Source organism: Dromiciops gliroides, chromosome 1, assembly GCF_019393635.1.
Source record: "Dromiciops gliroides isolate mDroGli1 chromosome 1, mDroGli1.pri, whole genome shotgun sequence".
NCBI lineage: Eukaryota > Metazoa > Chordata > Mammalia > Microbiotheria > Microbiotheriidae > Dromiciops > Dromiciops gliroides.
The window spans coordinates 158777729-158794297 of NC_057861.1; positions in this window are offsets into that span (position 1 = coordinate 158777729).

Here is a 16569-nt window from a genome sequence, read left to right on the forward strand (position 1 = left end):
AGGTTGGACCCCCTAACTCCATTCCTCTTCATTTTAAGACTATTTCCTTTCTTTTATATTTCCAAAGCCACAGGTTTCTCCAGTCAAGGCAATGAAGTCATGGATACAAAGGATCATAGAATCGTGCCTAGTTTATAGATTTAATGTTGTTGGGGAACTTCAAGCCCATCTAGTTAAACTCCATTTTACAGGTGAACAAATTGAGACCTAGAGAACTTAATGGATTCATCCAATGTCAAACAAATGATAAATGACAATGCTGGAATTTGGACCAACATCCTCTGATTTCAGAACCAATGCTATTTTACCACTCTACCATGCCATCTTATTTTTCCTCTTTTAAACATTCCCCAAATTGAGTAAAGTCATCCTTCCTGGGGCATTTCCCATCACATATACCCCTCTTCCTGATACATTCTGAAGTAGCAGTCCAGATTGAAATAAAGGCCACAATTACCATCTTTGCTTAGAGGAAGGGGAGAAGAAATAAAAGTGACTAGCCTCTAGCTGCAACCTGAAATTGTCATCAGTGAAAGCTCTACCTCAACCAATACAGCTTTCAAATCATACTCACCACATAGTCTCTACCCAGAGTCTAGCACAGACAATTTCATGGCAGCTGCCTTCCATATCTTCTCTCCAGCTTCCACCCAGTCTCTTCTAAGAAATGTTTAAGTTGCTGCTGCTGCTCTCTTGCTTTTGTGAATTCTCACACCTTTTCAGCATCTCCTTTATCTTCTCCACAATCCCTTCAGTTGGAAGGGTGTGTCTATGAGTCATATCAGCCCCCCTCTGCCAGTCCCAAGGTCGGGGAAAAACAGGGGGGTTGAGGAGGGTAACACTGAGGGGTTTCTGCTGGATCAGCAGACATTCCTGTCCTTTGTCCTGATCTCTTTGACAATGCCTGAAGAAATGTGGCCAAGATAGTTCTGTGAAAGAAGGGCAAAATCCGTGCCAGATATATTCTCTAAAGGCTGTTACTGTCTCGAGATGCTTACCTGGAGAATATAAGCAACAATAAGCCTTTGGCATTAATGTTGATAAGATTCTTGTTTCTGGAAGAGAATAGAAGGAACATAAACTGTATTTTAGTGGTAAGACCTATGAATTGATGCAAAGTAAAGTAATGAGAAGCAGGAAAATGATACACAAAACCGATTCAACAATATAAATGTATGGAATAGAAACAACCCTCCCCCTCCCAAACTGTACATAGTATCATATAAGGTTTTAGCTTGAGTCCAAAGAAGAGAGGAGAAAAGCACTTTCCTCATATCCTTTTACACTTGGTTGATGTGTTGGTGAATGGCATATTCTTTTAGACTTGGTTGACATGTTGCTTAATTTTGCTGAACTGCCAGGTTGAAGTCAAGGAGGACTAGGAAAAGGTAATTAAAGAGATCATTGGGAAAGAAAGGATACATATTAGCCAAAATGTCTATAGTAACACTATTTTTGATAGCAAAGAATTGTAAACACAGTAGAGACACATTGATTGAGTAATGAAAGGCTCAACAAATTGGGGCATATGAATGGAATAGAATGTTACCGTGTTTAAAGAAACAGTAAATGAATACAGAGAAGCATGGGAAAAATTATATGAACTGCCAAGCATGGTGGTATATGCCTCTAGTACCTTCACCTGGGAAGGCTGAAGATGACCGACTTTTGGAGCTTGAGAATTCTAAGTTGCAGTGAGCTAATGCTGATCAAGCGTCCACAGTAAGTTTGAAATGAATATGGGGGGTGGGGGTGGGGTGGTGAGTTGGGACAAACTAAGCTTCCTAAAGAGTAACAAACTTATCCAGGTCAGAAATGGAGTAGATTTAAAACTTCTATGACAAACATAAGTGAGATCCATCCTCTGAGCGGCCACTGTACTTCCAATCTGGATGAGGTAGGAAGACTCAGTCTCAAAAAATAATTAGATGAATTGATGTAAAGTGAAATTCACAAAGTAAGTAAAGCAATACACATATATTAATATACATACACATAACAATACATACACATATAAATATACATGATTATTACAATCTCTCTCCAAATACACATATATACACATACAGCAATGTAAAGAATGACAACCACAAAACAATTAAATTTTAAATGTAGCCACAGTGTAAAAATCAAGCTTGCCCCCCCCCCAAAGAGATATGAGAAAACACTTTCCCACAATCCCTTGTGCAGGTAGAGGTCCTCACAGGAATGAAGCTCTGTTTATAATGTCAGATTTTTTTTTTTTTGCAGGGCAATGAGGGCTAAGTGACTTGCCCAAGGTCACATAGCTACTAAGTGTCAAATGTCTGAGGTTGGAGTTGAACTCAGGTCCTCCTGAATCCAGGGCCAGTGCTTCATCCACTGTGCCACCTAGCTGCCCCCAGATTTTTTTTCATATATATTGATTGGTATTGTCGATTTCTACCCCACCTTCTTCCCTTAAAAAAAAAAAAACTTTGTTTTTAAGGATGGCTCCCTTAGAAGAGGAAGAGAGAAAAATCCTATTGCATAGGTGATATAAAAATGAAAGATATCAATTAAAATCTCTTTAAGAAAGAAAAGATCAGAGGCAGCTAGATGGCACAGTGGATAAAGCTCTGGCCCTGGATTCAGGAGGACCTGAGTTCAAATCTGGACTCAGACACTTGACACTTACTAGCTGTGTGACCCTGGGCAAGTCATTTAACCCTCATTACCCCACAAAAAAATTTTTTTTAATTTAAAAAAACAATGAAAGAAAGAAAGAAAAGATCATTGGCAATCTTTGAGAGAACAGTTATCAGTAATCAATCAATAAACATTTGTTAATCAATTATCATGTGCTAGGCATTATTCTAAATGCTGGGGATAAAAAAAGAGACAAAAGATAGCCTCTGCCTTCAAGGAGCTTACAATCTAATGGGGAGACAACATGTAAACAAATGTGCGCATATATATATATATATATATATATATATATATATATATATATAGAGAGAGAGAGAGAGAGAGAGAGAGAGAGAGAGAGAGAGAGAGAGAGATTAGTTATTTCCTATTCATCTGGTATATATATATATATATATATATATATATATATATACACACACACATATACTACATATACACACATATACATATATATACACCAGATGAATAGGAAATTACAAACATACATATATATGTATACACAAACATACACCAAATGAATAAGAAATAACGAACAGAAGAAAAGAACTAGAACTAAAACAAGTTGGGGAAGGCTTCCAGTAAAAGTTGGGATTTTATTTCGGACTTAAAGGAAGCAAGGGAGGTCAGTAGTCAGAGCAGAAGAAGCAGAAGATTCCGGGCATAGGGGACAACTAGAGAAAATGCCAGTAGCTGAAAGATGTTATGTCTTATTGGGAAACAATAAGGAAGCCAATGTCCCTGGATTGAACACTGCATGTCCATGAGGAAGATGTCAAAAAACTGGAAAGGTAGGAAGGAACTAGATATGAGATTATAAGGAAGATCATTAAGAGATGAGAAATAAGTGTATGGTTAGTAAGGGGAGGCAGTAAGTATAAATTCTTTCTGGGAATTTAGCAATAAAAAGTGAGATAGAATGATTGCTAGAGGAGATGGCAGGGTCAAGAAAAGTATTTTTGTTTTCATTTTTTAGACCTGACCATGTTTGTATAATTTATTAAGCACTTATATATAAATTCTGGGGATTAAAAAAAAAAAGGTAAAGACAGTCCCTTCTTTCAAGGAGTTCTCAGTCAGAATGGAGGACACAATGCAAACAGCCATGTACAAATAAGCTATATAGAGACATCACTTGTTTTATTATGTTTTTGTTTTATTGTGCTTCACAGATATCGTATTTTTACAGATAGTGTGTTTTTTATAAATTGAAGATTCGTGGCAACCCTGCATAAAGTAAAGACATTTTTTCACCAGTATATACTTATATCGTGTCTCTGTGTGACATTTTGGTAATTATAGTAATATTTCAAACTTTATTATTATTATTATATTTGTTATGAAGATTTGTGATCAGTGATCTTTGACAATATCATTGTAATTGGAATGCCACAATTAGAACACTAACTACTACTAGTAGTTAGAACAATACTCCACCAACCTCTGTTTCATCTCTCAGCCTCTCCTTGGGCCTCCCTATTCCCTGATATATAAAAATATTAAAATTAGGCCAATAACCCTACAACTGCCTCTAAGTGTTCAAGTGAAAGGAGGAGGCAATCAACATGGTGAATTTCAATGTTGTCTTATTTTAAGAAACTGCCACAGCCACCCAACCTTAAGCAATCACCACCCTGATCAGTTAGCAACCATTAACATAGAGGCAAGACCCACCACCAGCAAAAATATTCCAACTCACTGAGGGTTAGCATTTTTACACAATAAAGTATTTTTAATACTAAAAGATATGATAAAGGGAGACCAGCAAAAAAGATTATTGTGGTAGTCTAGGCTGAGTTAGTGAGGGCAAGTACCACTGGTGGCAGTGTCAGAGATGTGTATATGAGAGATATTACAGAGATAGCATCAATAGGACAAAGCAACTAATGGGTTATGGACAATGAGAGAGAGAGGGCAGAGTCAAATATAACCAACTAGCTAATGAGCCTGGGTGTCCAGGAGGATGGTGCTGTGAGTAACAATGAAGGAACCATAAATCAGAAGAGAATAAATATTAAACTAAAATATGGAATGATGGATGGGAGAAAGCTTCTAATTTGTATAAGGCACCAGGCTGGGCATTAGAGATAAAAAGAGCTCTCCCCCCTCCCAAAATCACTGAACTCAGGGAGCTTGTATAATATGTATACAGAGAGGTAAATATTGTCTGTATGTCTCTGTCAATCAATAAATATAGATTGATCTACATAGATAAGCTGATAGATTTTTGTTGTTGTTCAGTCATTTCAATTATGTCTGGCTCTTCATGACCTGATTTGAGGTTTTCTTGACAAAGATACTAGAGTGGGTTGCCATTTCCTTCTCCAGCTCATTTTACCAATGAGGAAACTGAGGGAAACAGTTAAGTAACTTGTCCAGAGCCACATGGCTAGTATCTGAGACCAGATTTGAACTCAGGTTTTCCTGATTCAAGGCCCAGCTTTCTATTCACTGCACCACCTAAATACTCCAAGTAAATACCTATCTATCTATCTATCTATCTATCTATCTATCTATCTATCTATCTATCTATCTATCTGTCTGTCTGTCTGTCTGTCTGTCTGTCTGTCTGTCTGTCTGTCTGTCTGTCTATCTATCTATCTATTTATCTATCTACCTACCTACCTATCTATTGATCTATCATTGATCAATCAATTAATCTATCAATCGATAGATAACCAGACCTATGATTTTGTTGATGTAGGGAACTCCTAGTGAGGAAATGCCCTCACTCTATCACTGCAAATAGTCAGCTGCTCTGCAATTCATAGAGTTTTGGAGAATTGACTGGGATACTGAGGAGATATAGAATGCCACTTCCATCAAGAAGTGGACATGCCCTTTAGATAGGTGGAAAAACCAGGGTCACATGGCCAGTATGGGCTAGAGATGAGACTTGAACCCAAGTGTTCCTATAAAGTAAGTTCTAAGTAATTTAGAAATGGTCATGGGTGAGCAGAGATAATTGGTAAAGGCTTCAGGTAGGAAAAATCATCTGATATGAGCTTTAATAAAAACCAGGATTTCTAGGAGGTATAGGTAAAGAGGTTAGTAGAAAGGAGAATAGAAAGGAAAGAGAGACCCTAAGAGAAATCCTGGAAATAATTGGCAAACACTAAAGTCTATTGAATGGGTACTGGGGGAGTTGACATGGTGGAGACTGACACTGAAGAAAGAGCAGAATTTGGGGACAAATTAGAATCATATAATGTTGAGTTGAAACAGACTTTATAGAAGATGTAGAATCCCAACCCCTCTCAGTTTTCCTCCTACATGATGACATTAATACAGGACATTAATAACAGGGAGAAGTCAGGATAAAGATTTGCTACCATGTGGCATTTCTTTTCTGTATCTTTATCACTTTTTCTTCTTAAATCATGCTGCTGCATTAATTTTTTTTTTGGGGGGGTGAGGCAATTGGGGTTAAGTGACTTGCCTAGGGTCACACAGCTAGTAATTGTTAAGTGTCTGAGGGTGGATTTGAACTCAGGTCCTCCTGACTTCAGCATCGGTACTCTATCCACTGCGCCATCTAGCTGCCCCTGCTGCATTTATTAAGGATACAATCAGTCCTGTTTTCTCCCCACTTCCATCAGTAAGTACACCATGACCCTGCTTACCCTGCTGGGGAAAAAAAAAGACTTGCTGGTTTCATTCCCTTCATGCTCTTAGGAATGCAGCCTAAAACAGAGATTCTGTCTGAAAGCTACTATCTATAGCGGAAGAGAAACTTCTTGTTTTCACTTGAGCTCAAAATGATGGAATACTCTGGCTGACTCAGCTGCCAAAATCTGAGCAGAAATATCAGGGTGACACTTCCCATTAGGAGATAACACACTGTGCAGACAACATTGATTGGAAATATGGATCCTGTTATTATCACTGAACTCACTCAGCAAACACGGCTGCAATATGTTAACTACAGAGGCTGTCCTGCACGGAGGCTGGGAGCCCAGTCACCCTTACATTGGGAGCTGTGAACATACAGGCTGAAAATGTGAATCCTGTCAAAAACACTTCATTCATTCAGAAGCACATGGGCCATGATGGCACTTGATCAGGTCTCACCAAAGTCTCTGGGAATTCAGGAATAGTACTGACAGGGTTTCTCCGTCCCCCCCCATGCTTGATACTGTCCTCAAAATCCAAGATAAATTTCCTTTGCTCCAGGACCTTCTTCTTGTCTTTTCCCCATACAATGACAATGATTCCTCACCTGAAATGGGTAGGAAGTGATACTGTTTGTGCTGTTTCATTTAGGTGGCCTGGAAGGGCACAGCTCAAGCTAATACAGCCTCTGTCAGCAGATCAAGGGAGAGGAATAGCAGCAGCAGCAATAGTAGTAGCAGCAGCGGCACCAGTAGTAGTAGTAGTAGTAGTAGTAGTAGTAGTAGAAGTAGTAGTAGTAGCAGCAGCAGCAGCAGCTAGCAATTATATATCACCTTAAGGTTTGCGAAGGGCTTTAAAAATATTATCTCATTCAATCCTCACATTAACCCTATAAGCTATGTGCTATTAGGCTTGATGGCAGAAGCAGGATGGCAGTAATAAGGAGACTAGATAGTAATAGAGCTGCACCTGAAGTTTAAGTGACTCAGGATTTCAGATAAGCTACTATGCCTTGGAAAAGAAAAGATGGAACTTTAGGTTTGGGGCAGGGGGAGGGGAGCATCAGAAATCTTTGAATCCAATCCCCTTATTTTATAGATGTGAAAATCAAGGTGATGGGAATTTAAATAACATACCCAAGGTTGCAGATCCAGCGCTTAGACTCACAAGGGTCTATTAAGACTATGAGGATTTTATTTTGTTTTACATCATTAAGGGTGATGGGAAGGAGAGAAAAAAAATGCTTTTTAGTTGAAAAAATATAATTTTTAAAATATAAGGGAAGGGTTTCTGAGAGTATATGGAATTATTTGGTTTTTTAATTCTGGACTTCTCAATAAGTAAAGGTGAATTTGCTCATTTAAAAAATTCTGTGTCATTGTCTCAAATAAAGCATTTTAAAACCATAGGTGCTATTTTTCTAAGCTAACAAGTAGCCAGGTTTTCAACAGTTCTCTGGCTTGTCAGTATGTATTCCATTGTTCAAGTCAGGCACCATGGCTCCTGCCTGGAAAGAAGCCATTTATTACACATGGTTAAAGGAGGGTTTTCACTCTCCTTAGGAGGTCATCGTCTCTGGAGCCAGTGAGTTAAGTCTTGTCAGAAATGAGAAAGAAGCCCACCCAGCCAGCCTCTCCTTTACAGGGAACATGAATCAGAGAGTTCTTAAAGGAGAGAGATTGTTAAAAGCCTATCAGAGAATCTCAGAGTTATAAGGGACCTCAGAGACTCTCTAGTCTAACCTGTAGCTAACCAAGAAATCTTTTCATAACTCCCTAACATTGGCTGCAACATTTGGCTCTGCTGTCTCATAATGTCATACCCCAATTCATAGATGACTTAACATTAAGATGGAATTTCTACAGATATCTAGTGAAGTCCAAGCCAAAACGATCCAGTTACACCTTATTAAGCAATAAAATGCTACCCTACTGGGTAAGATAAGGCACAATAAGGCCCTTCTTCCTATAAGTTCCCTGAGAGCAAAGACTGGCTTATTTTTTCAATCTCCCTAGCACCAAGTGTAGTTTCTGTTAAATAAATCTTTGTTGAATTATGAATAAGTGAGTGAGTGAATAAATGAGTATGGATTTTCCTCATATATGTATAAAATGACTGAAGATTATACTCTAAAATTGGAAACAGCAGAATCTCTCTAAATTCTAGCTCATAACTCAGTCTATTCTAACTCCACAACTCAATAATACTGCTATGATATTCAAATGTGTGCTTAGCTTTCTTTGAAAACAAAACCTATGAACTAATCAATATGATTTTAGAATCCTTCATTATCTCATGAGGGAAATTGATAGGGGCTTGGGGTAGGGGTTCTTAGGAATTCCTCTTTAAAGAATTACATGGGGCTAGGTGGTGCAGTGGATAGAGCACCGGCCCTGGATTCAAGAGGACCTGAGTTCAAATCCGGCCTCAGACCCTTGACACTTACTAGCTGTGTGACCCTGGGCAAGTCACTTAACCCCCATTGCCCCGCAAAAAAAAAAAAAAAAAGAATTACACCCTCTTGAACACAAATCCAATTAGAATAAAATAATAGTTTATTTAGGCTCTAGGGAAGGGAAACCAAGAGAGAAGTCCTTGCTTATGGGGAGAAGGCATGGCACAGAGGCATGATTCTCTTAGATACTTTTCTCCTAGAGCAGCAGACAGGCAGATACTTTTATAGAGGACTTATGGTGGTCCAATGGGGTGATCATCTGACTATGGAAAGTTCCCTTATTGGGTGGTGGGTTGGAAGCAGTCTGGCAGGGAGTGGTTGTTCTGTCCCCTCAGCCACTTTGGCTGCAGCCACACCTAATAGGGTTATCTCCTCAAGGGGTGGGGGAGACTGGAATGAAGGGTGGTGGTCCTGGAGCTAACTCAGTCCTGCTTATCTCTTTAGGTGTGTCTGTCCTTTGGTTTAGTTTCTCAAGGTTCTTTGATTTACCCCCCAGAAAACTTCTGAGGTATCCGAGACCCATAACAATTTCTTTGTTCACAATGCAGTTTTAGTTTTAAGGAACTTCATCCCTCTGGGCTATACCTAACTACTCCTAACTCAGCTATAATGGGTAGGTAGGTGGTACAGTGGGATAGAGCACTTACCCTTGAAGTTGGGAGGACCTGACTTCAAATGTCACCTCAGACCCTTACTGGACCCTGGGCAAATCACTTAACTGAAATTGCCTTGATGTAGGAGGCAAAAAAGGGGTTAACAGAAAAACCTAAGACCCAAGCTCTAATTCAGATATGAGCTCTAAGAGGGATTCAGACCCCAGTTAATGGATAACTTACAAGTCAGGATGCTAAATTCTCTTGCAAATGAGTCTTTTGTTTCTTTTTAGCTATATCCAATTTTTTCTCCTCATTCCCAATTTGTCAAAATTTCCTGACCCATTCGTAACCTCCAGAGATTACCAACACCGCACCTGCATCCATGTGGGTGTCTGTCAATCAGCAAAACTATCCAGGGTGTCCCCCAGATTTTTGAATTTCGTTAGGGGATCCCTTAACCAATTACTAGATCAAAGGGAAATCCCCGAGGGAAATCTCTTGATCCCGGACCAATGAGAAAATACCCTCACTCTGTTAGTCAGCCATCTGGTCTCCCAAAGGAGCAAAAACCTAGCACATCAGTCAAAGGCAAATCCCAAACTTACCTTAGCAAGATCTCAAAAAAAGAAAAAGAGTTTGAGTCTGGGACTAAAATTTCTCCTCACACAGGGCACCAGATGATGAGGGCTGAAATTTAGGGTGATCAAATTGATTGTGAGGCATCCCAAAAGAATTACAAGACTAAGTGATTCAGTTTCCCAAGTTTTATTGCAATACTGTGAGTGACCACAGGGAGAGAACCAGAAAAGTGGAAAGGTATCTCTCGAATAGTGAAAGAAAAGACAGTTATATTTATAGTATGGATAAATTGATTATCAGTCTTATGATAATAATCTCCACCTTAGGGAGGTACAGGGGAGGGCCTGTCCTACTTATTATAATATTCTCCACCTTGGGGAGGTACAGGGAAGGGCTTATCCTAATTTGGAGTTCCTGGGGTCCTAAGCCAATCCCCGAGGCGGGTACCTTTTTCAGTAGAGGTGTGTTTTGGGGGTTTACAAACATAAGGTGAATCTGAGGACAAATTTGGTCTTTTCTGCGCATGTCTCTTTCTGATTCCCATGGCTAGTTTCAAAGCACCTTCATTTTTCATTTATTTCAAGTCTAAATTTCTATAGCCTGTCATTTAGTCTAAGGTCTTCATGGCCTCCCTCTCTCTTTTCCTGTTATGGGTACTGATTTATGTGGGTAAGAGAATTTAGCATCCTGATTTGTAAGTTATCCAGTAATTGGGGTCTGAATCCCTCTTAGAGCTCATATCTGGATTAGAGTTTGGGTCTCAGGTTTTTCTGTTAACTCCTTTTTTTTGCCTCTTACATCAGCCTTAAACATCTGGAGCCATCTGCAGTACTGCTGTGTTTCTTGCCACTGGACCTGGATTGGCTCTGGAGAAGAGAGTGAGGTTTGTGACCTTTCACAGCCCTGCCTCACTTAAATTGCATTCACTACAAGTTATGACATCATCCTGAAGGAAGGACAAAATGACAACTCAACTATAAAGCAGAGTCTGTCAACAAACATTTAATAAGCACTTAGAGTGTGTCTGACTCTTGAGCTAAGCACCAGGAATGCAAATATAAGCAAAAACAAAGACAATCCCTGCCTTCAAGGTGCTTACATTCTAATGGGGAAAATAACACATTAAAGGCAGCTGAAAGCTGTGTCAAGAGTAGTGCAGCAGGGGCAGCTAGGTGGAGCAGTGGATAGAGCACTGGCCCTGGAGTCAGGAAGACCTGAGTTCAAATCCGACCTCAGACACTTAACACTTACTAGCTGTGTGGGCAAGTCACTTAACCCCAATTGCCTCGCCAAAAAAAAAAAAAAAAAAAGGTAATGCAGCCTAGAGGAAAATGAAGAGATGGCTATTCTGGATACTCTCCTTAAACAGAGGTTCTAGCAGAAACACCTTACCTTCCAATAAGAGGGAGCAGCCCAAGGGCAGAAGGTTCTTCTGAGCTGTGAACTCCAGGACTGAAGTGATCTTCTGGGGTGAAGAGGTTTCCTGGGGTCTTTCAGAGAAAGGTCTGACCAGCAGGATCTTTGAGGACCATTGTTGTTATTTAATTTTATGAAATCTTTGCAAATGTAAAAGGTATCCTATTAACCTGGTTCTTTTTCTACTTGGCAGACAGTGACTCTCAGCTTAATTTCCATTCCAGATAATTTCTTCTTTTTTCCCTTGTCACACATTTTTTACAAAGCTTTGTCCTTTGTGTGACCTCAACACTTCATAGGAAGGACTCAATATTAATTACTTCAAGGAATTTTCATGATCCACTCCATAGCTGTGGCTAGTTTCACAAGGGAATAAAGTAATAAAAGCTGGTGACAACTAGCATCTATATGCAAAGCACCTTGCATATCTCACCTCATAACAACTCTTTGAGGTAGGGGCTATTATTATTATAATTTTTTTTTTTTGGTGCAGCAATGAGGGTTAAGTGACTTGCCCAAGGTCAAACAGCTAGTAAATGTCAAGTGTCTGAGACCTGATTTGAACTCAGGTCCTCCTGAATCCAGGGCCAGTGCTTTATCCACTGTGCTACCTAGCTGCCCGGTAGGGGTTATAATTATCTCCATTTTACAGACAAGAAAACCAAGGCAGAAAGAGGTTAAGTGCCTTAACCAAGGCCACACAGGTAATAAGTGTTTGAGGGCAGATTTGAATTCAAGTGTTCCTGACTCCAACTCCAGCTCTCTATCCACTAAGCCACCCAGTGCCACTTAAGGGAAATAAATAAATACTGCATTCCACAGCCCCTCCCTCAATATCTCCTGACTAGCATAAAATTCTGATCAAGTACCCATTTCTTTAGGGCCTTAATGGTGTCTTTTTTTGTTTGTTTGTTTGTTTGCCAAAGATTCATGGTAAGAATCTTAGGAAGATAAAGACCTAATATTTAAAAGAGAATTCTTTTGGAATAGGATTACCATAGGATCATAACTGGAAGGAATCTTGGAGTCCAACTAATACAAACAATTATTTTCAAAGATAAGGAAATCCTGGAGACCAAGAAAAGTTAAGTGATTTATCCAAGGTCACATAGTATGGGCATCAGATATGGGATCATCTGGTTTAGCCCCTTCCCTTGAAGAATCTTATTTAACAAACATTTATTTAGTACCTACTATATGCAAGGCACTGAGGATACAAAGGTTAAAAAACCACAGATTCTCTGCTTTCAAGGTAAAGTAGATAGGTTTTGGAATCCCTTCTAGATGGAAAAAAATCAGGGAAAGCTTCACAAAGTAGATGGTACCTGTTCTGGGCCACAAAAGAACTTATATGGAATGTGATCAGGAGTAGCTTGGACAACTTAATAGGATTAAAAGATGATGCCCTCTTTGCTAGCTTAAAGATATCTTCCCATGGAAAGTGTGGACATCACCAATGGCATCATATTGAAATGAATGATAACATAAGTTTAGTGGAATCTCCTTCTAATTGCCTTGAAGACGTGGAAGTACTAACTGGCTGAACTATACATGGCTGAACACAGTGATGGTCTTCTGATCTCATGATTGGTCTTTTGGGTAACTGACAGATCTTTCAGAGATATCTAGAGAGAGCTGAGCTTGGGCAGAGATAGAGAGTGTATTTGGATCTCTGGCAGAGGGGAAAGTTGCCTATACAAACAATACCACTCTAGGGAATAGCTCAGCCATAGAGATGGCTGCAGCTGGAGGCATCAGTAGAGGGAAACAATTTTCTTTTCAGGGCAATGAGGGTTAAATGACTTTCCCAGGGTCACACAGCTAGTACATGTCAAGGGTCTGAAGCTGGATTTGAACTCAGGTCCTCTTGAATCCAGGGCTGGTGCTTTATCCACTATGCCACCTAGCTGCCCCCAGTAGAGGGAAACTTTTACTGATAAATGATGCAAGAGATGGAGATTTTTCATTTTATAAATAAGAACAATCCATCATCAAATTGCCTTGATGGCAATGACTTATCCTGTGATACTCTCATGCCACTTCATTTTGGGAAAAGTCCCAGACTAGACATGCCTCACTCTCTGGGCTCATCCACCACACCTCACTTTCCTCCTAACTCAGCTCCTATAGGCTCCTTCTACTATTGGCGAGTTTCTCCCAGAAACTTTATTTTTGGGAAGGGCCATCATTCAGTCTATTGACTACAACACCATGCCTCTCTCCCTTTTAGCTCCCCTTAATATGTAATCTTCACCCATTTGAATGTAAACTCCTTGAGTACAGGAATTATCTTTATTATTGCTTGTATTTGTATCTTCAGTGCTTAGCACAGTGCCTGAAAAATAGTAGGCACTTAATAAATTCTTATTAAACTTATTGTTAGCAATTGTATCAGCAACTAGATAGCTGCCATAGAATCAGGAACTCTTAAGGCATAGAGGAGCATGCCCTTCACCCAAAAGTATTTGGAAGAATACTTTCACATTCCTTGTGATTGATATACATCTGAAATCTGGCCAGATGTATGTAGTATCTTTCAGTAAAGTTGACTAGAATGTATATGAGTTGTACATTGGATTTTTAGTGCAACTTTTAGTGTTATAGAGCATTTGCTGCTAAATATTGGGGAATGATTAGAAAAGATGAATCAACACTACAACTCTTGCAATTAACCTCTCCAATGTGACAGAGCCAGAAATCATAGGGTCATAGTATAAAGAGCTGGAAAAGATTTTTTGAGATTAATTCAGTGTTCCCACTTTACAGATAGGGGAATTTAGGGCCAAAGAAGTTGTGTCTTGACTAAGGTTATGGAAGCAAATAGAAGAGTATGAATTTGAAACCAGATATTTTGACTTCAAATTCAATATTCTTTCTACTAAATTAATGTGCTTCTCTAAATGGCATTTTACAGTTGATACAAGGTAATGAAAAAGAGTAAGGACCATGGGATAAGAACAGCAGGGTGAGGGGCAGAATAGGGGCAGAACAGGGACCTGAAAAATGTGGAAGGATGCCGTAGATAAACTCTGACTTCTTTCCTAGTGTTGCCTTGGGCTAGTGCTCAAGCTATCAATAGCTTACAGTATTGGTTTCCATAGTTCTAGTTCGGGATGAGAACAGATGACTCTTGTATTTGTAAACTGTACAACATACTTTTGTTGTTTGTTATGCTCCACTCCTAATTTGAGGTTTTTCTTATAACACTTGACTCACCACAATGTAATTGAAATAGAAAAGCATCCAACCCATGCTAAAACCACAAACCAAGACCAAAACAGACCATCATTTGGACATTATGTGTGTGTGTGTCCATTTGTGTGTCCATGTGTCTGTGTGTGTCCGGGTGTGTGTGTGAGAGAGAGAGAGAGAGAGAGAGACAGAGAGAGAGAGACAGAGAGAGACAGAGAGACAGAGAGGAGAGAGACAGAGAAACTATTAGTTTCACACAGAGCAAGTTGGTTTGCTGTTGTGGTGTCTGTTCCATGCCTAAAGCAACAACGAAGGTTCCTTTTTTTAGGCACAGGCAAAGACTCTGGAAAATGTAATTCAGGCCACACTTTCAGTTTAATGACAACAATCATTAATTAGTGTTAAACTGGGAACACCAATTGTTCTTTGTTTCCAGGTTGTTTTTTTTCATTCATTTTTCCTGTCCCCCAATTAAGCAACACTTTAAGGTTGTTTTTGCATTGAGGAATTAGTTAAAAATAAAAGAATCCCTTTCAAAGGAGCCATAGTCTGGTACACATTGCAAAAAAAAAAAGGCAGTTTTTCCAACAACCAGTTCATACATTCCCACTGCTGTCTGCTGGAATCACTGGAGAATATGCCAACTGGCAATGGCTAATATGCATTTTTAATTCACAGGGGAGTAAAGCAAGGAAAACACTTTTGTCAGGCTGTTTAAAAAGCATATGCAAGGGAAACAATTTTTAAAAATGTATAGCCATTTTCTTGATGGTGTAGAAAGTGTTACCTCCAATGTCCAATTCAAATGCGCCAATTTTCTCCAACTAGATTTATGAAGCAAAAGCTGCCAAGCAGACAGAAAGCTAAATAATAAAGTGTTTCATTTTAATACAACTTTTATTTATTAATAATACCCAAAATATCCAGACAGGTTTATAGTCTGCAGGTTATGCTATTCCCACTTTCTTCTCTTCCCAACTCTCAGCGTGATCATTTTGTACTTAAACATCCTCACCTGAAGAAATTTGGTAATGAGGCTCAAGACTATCTTGAAAGCTTCATTCAAAGTCCTTCTTTTAGTTTTAGCTCTTCTGAATGCACATGTAGTGTTTCTTGCACAGGTCTTCAGCTTTTTAGCCATCATCTTCTACTGTCATTGTTGAGTCATTTCAATCATGTCTGACTCTTTGTGACCCCATTTGGGGGTTTCTTGTCAAAGATACTAGAGTGGTTTGCCATTTTCTTCTCCAGCTCTTTTTACAGATGAAGAGACTGAGGCAAACAGAGTTAAGTGACTTGTCCACGGTCACACAGTTAGTAAGTGTCTGAGGCCAGATTTGAACTCATTTTCCTGACTCTAGGCCCAGCGCTCTAGCCACTGCAGCACCTAGTTCCATTTATCTTCTACTAGGAAATACATAAATCTGAAATTTGACAAATGAACTTCCAGCAGATCATATAAACAAGTCTGGTTCTCAGTTCACCTTGAATGAATGAATAAAGGATGGAAGGAATAAAAAAAACATTTGATAAGAATTTTCCATGTGTCAAGCATTATGCTAAGCTCTGGAGATACAAATAGAATAATAATAGTCCCTGCTCTCAATTCTAATTAGAGGAGACTACACATAAAAGAAAGGTCAGTTGTAAGGCAGATGAAAAGTCCCAGAAATCCTAAGGGTGCATTGATGCTACAGATAGCAGAAAAGGGCTCAGGAGTCCTTTGGATATATAAGTAGGTCAGACAATGGTGCTAGAGAGCTATAGGGGATAATATCAGGAAAGATGGTAAGTCCTGGTGGACCTCCATGTCACTGGGAAAAACAGGGTTGTTTACCACCAACTTATCCAAGCTGTGCAATTAGTTGATTAATCAAGTAGGGAAGGTGATTCTTGGGGTGGTTAGTCTTCCCCTTGCTCTGCTGACCTCAATGGGTTATGGAAGTTCCTGGGGTTGGAGGAGGGAGTGATAGGAAGACAAGAGGAGAAGGGGGCCCTTTTGGTGGTGGGCTTTCCCACCACCCCACCATCCTAGATGGGTTTTTATGTATCCAA